The sequence below is a fragment of the Lepidochelys kempii genome, chromosome 1 (assembly GCF_965140265.1).
Source record: "Lepidochelys kempii isolate rLepKem1 chromosome 1, rLepKem1.hap2, whole genome shotgun sequence".
Lineage (NCBI taxonomy): Eukaryota > Metazoa > Chordata > Testudines > Cheloniidae > Lepidochelys > Lepidochelys kempii.
The window spans coordinates 256141175-256145140 of record NC_133256.1 but is presented as its reverse complement, the minus strand read 5'-3'; positions in this window follow the sequence as shown (position 1 = coordinate 256145140).

The following is a 3966-nucleotide window of genomic DNA, read 5'->3' as shown; positions in this document are numbered from 1 at the left end:
TTTAGCAGGGGACCTGTCTACTGTACTAGGCTCTGGAGATGGCTTGGTTGTGAGCGGGAGATCCGAGCCCATGCACTCCAGGCACATAGTAGCTTCGGAATCTGGCCACCGTGGGCAGAGCAGAAGGTAAACAGCTTCTTATTTTTCTCCAGGGATCTTCTTCTGAAACCCAGAGTGCGCTGTGCACCAGCAACTGCTCCTCACTAAGGAACAGCACAAACTGGTGTACACTAGCAACAGCGACCCCATCAGCCAGAGTCTTTTCTTTCTTCTGATTCATTTATTTATCTGTAATCACCTGAGGACCGAGGGAACCCCCCCGGTATAAAGGGCTGTTGTTCAGTGCAGAAACAGATACACTTCTGGCTCACAGCTGAAAGAAACCCAACAGAACAACAAAAGAGCAGCCTGAATTTTTCCACACTTCAAAAAGGTTTGGGATTGTCAAAGTCAGATTCAGGACTCACATAATTTGTCAGACCACTCTGTTTATTAGCAAAGAGCCTTGCTAATGCACCCAGATGTGAGCCCCTCTCTGAGGCCCAAGATAACCTATTTATACAGCTAAGCCAAAGTCAATTTAACATAAGAGACAAAAGAAAGCAGAAACTGACAAATATACATACATATCTTATTTGCATACTAATGTTTACCAATCTCCTAGCTCAGTAGGAGCTCTAAGTTAATTAGTTTGAGGACCCATTGTCTCACACTCCTTAATGTTTCTCTTCCTGACAACTATATTTCAACAAATCCTTCAAGTAGCATTTCTTTAATGAATTATAATTTCAATATAATTCATTCTACTTTCACAACCCCTCCTTTTGTTCCACTTTCACAACCCCTCCTTTTGGTCAAGCTACACAATGACCAACAATTACTGGGTTCCACATATCAAGCGCTCTTTATCTCTTTGTTCATCAGTGATATTTAAAATCATCAAATTAGCACTCTGGTTTGGGGCAGCTATCTGTGTAGCATGTCTGACACAATTTTGGATACAACAGGAAAGTAACTGAAAACATACAAAAATTATTAGGATTCCAAACAGGAAAGTTAGGGCTCCCTGAAACAACCAGTTTCCTATGCCAGAGAAATTGAAAAGGTTACTTAGCCACTTCCATAAAGAACTTGGCTTTTCGTGGGGAAGATATGCGATTTGTTCTAAGTGGCTAGCACGATCTATTTCCTCATTGGTGTTGTCTGGTGTATACACACAGCAGTCTTTTCCAATGAGAGCACAAGTCCCTCCTTTTGCCGCCAGCACTATGTCCAATGCCTGACAGTTTTGGAGGGCCATCTGTCGGATTGCCCCTGTTTCTTTGGCCAGGGCTCTTAAACTTTCTCCGGTTTCATTTGCCATTATTTCAACTACTGCTTGTAACCTTAGGAGCCTTTTTGCATGGTGTATTACTCCCCCTAATGGTATTAAGGAACGGCTGCTCTTCCCAGGTTAAGGGGCTTATGTTATTTACATACCATTGGGCATCTGTTAAGTCCCTTCTTTTTTGCCTGAAATTGCGGAGGCATTCTCGAGGGAAGGTTCCTAGCACTCGTAATTGTGGGAAGAGTCGGGCAGGATAACAGATTCCTGACCAATTAGCTGGTAGTGCGGTATAAGCTCTGGTCCCACACACCCAGTGATGGCCTATTAAGGCCAGGAAGGGTCGGTTGCACCCATTTGTCATATAGGTGTTTGCAAAGGAGGAGTAGTATCCCCTAAAGGGTACAGGATAATTCTCCTTACGAGGAGTGGTGTTATTTGCATGACATTGAAAGATTGTATTGTTTTCACTAATGTTACTGTAGGGGGAATATGAGATTGATTTCTCTGTTTGATCCCAGGTTGAGAAAAAATTCATATCTCCATACCCGGCCCGCCACTTTTTAGTTTTGTTTGAATAATCCCGTACACCATTGGCCACAATATGCTGAAGGCAACGGCTTTTCCCCAGATCCAGCCCTGTCCCATTACACACCCAACACCAATGACCTTTTCCCTCCACCACACTTATCCATTTAGTTGCATTTATTCCCACCGCTTCCCAAGTGTCATTGCTGATCCATATTTTGTTAAACGGACGAAGCCCTCCAGTGAGATCTGGGGACTTGAGTGGGATAGCCAGGACAGGAATACCAGTTTGAGAGTGGGCTGGGATGTGGCTACAGACCCAGCAATTAGAAATATTAAGGGTCTGAGCTATCCACACCTGCTGCTGGATAAAATAATTGTCATCGTGGTCTCCCCAGACCGTAAGATACCAGCAGCTGAGGAACAGCGTCTGCTTCTGGCAACCCTTATGAGAGCGTAGATTGTAAGGTATTGCAAACTGTTCCTCTACGTCTTCTTCTGGAGTCAAAATTGACTCTGCGTTGTCCTGAGGTGATGATTGGTTCTCTGGGGATGGTGCCTTCTTACACTGTGAAGCATGTATCCACGCTGCAATGCCAGATAGTTTAACAGCTGTCTGTGTAGTAAGCAGTACCTGATGAGGACCCTTCCACCGGGGCTCCAAGGTGTGCTTTCGATGATGGCGCTGTAGGTAGACCCAATCACCTGGCTCGAGGTTGTGGCAAGCGTCGGAGGTGGGTTCCGTGGGCCAGGCGACTCGAACCTGTGAATGGAAGTGACTTACAGCTTGCATTAGTCCCTTGCAATACTGAAGGAGCGCACTGTGAGTCAAGTTCAAATCTGGAACGGGAGTAATGGTAGTCATAGCTCGCATAGGGCGTCCCATAACAATTTCAAAGGGACTTAATTTATGCCTTTGGGATGGAGTGGATCTCATGTCCGTAAGGGCTAATGGTAAGGCTACTGGCCAGCTTAATCCTGTAGAGTTACAAATTTTAGCAAGCTTATTCTTAAGTACACCATTTCATCTTTCAACTGCAGCTGCACTCTGTGGGTGGTAGGGACAGTGCAACAGGTGTTTGATATGCAATATACGGTCCAGGTGTTGAACAAGTTGTCCAGTAAAATGTGTACCCCAATCACTGGACAGAGTAGCAGGAATTCCCTTGACAGGCATAATATGATTTAACAAACATTTGGCAACAGTGAGTCAGCCTTGCAACAAGGAAAGGCTTCAATCCAACTGGAGAATAAACATACCATAACCAATATAAATTCATATTGTTGACACTTCGGCATTTGTGCAAGAACGGTGCTTGAGGCAGGCCCTGGGCCACTTTTACAGGTTTACCAATATTATGGCTTTGGCAAATGGTACAGGCTGCACAGTGGCTGGTTGCAAAAGAGCTACAATGGGGGGGGGGCACCATCCTGTCTTAGTTACAGCAGAGACCATCCCTTCCTTTCCGACATGCGAAACACCGTGTAGCAGGGCGGCCAGAGATGGGTAGAGTGAAAAGGGGGCTACAAAGGCGCCAGCAGGCGAGCACCAAAAGAAATCAGGATGTAGAGAGCAACCTTGGGCAACCCAGGATTCTTTCTCGGTTTCTGGGGCAGAGTCTTGGAGCAGGGTGAGGTCAGTGAGGGACCAGGAGGGTAAGAGGAGAGCAGAGAACAAGGGAATCAGACATTTCGACTAGGTGCACTGCAGCAGCCACAGCACGCAGGCAGGGGGGTAAGCCTTGGGCAACAGGGTCTAAAGTGGCAGAGAAATAAGCCACTGGGCGGTTCTTTTCTCCGTGCGTCTGAGTGAGAACTCCAGTGCACACCCAGATTGTTCGTGGCAGAAAAGGGTAAAAGGCTTAGAATGGTCAGGCAGCCCTAAGGCAGGGGCAGAAGCCAAACCCTGTTTGAGGGAAACGAAAGCAGAATTGGCCTCAGGGGGCCACGGCATGGGGTCAGGCACAGAGAATCGAGTGAGTTCCTGGAGAGGTTTTGCAAGGGAGCCATGGGGACAGGAACCCCTCGGTCAGCCGATCCCCAGACAGAGACAGCGCCCAGACTCAAACACACCATAGGGAGGACGGATAGACACAGAGACAAGACAGTCCTCA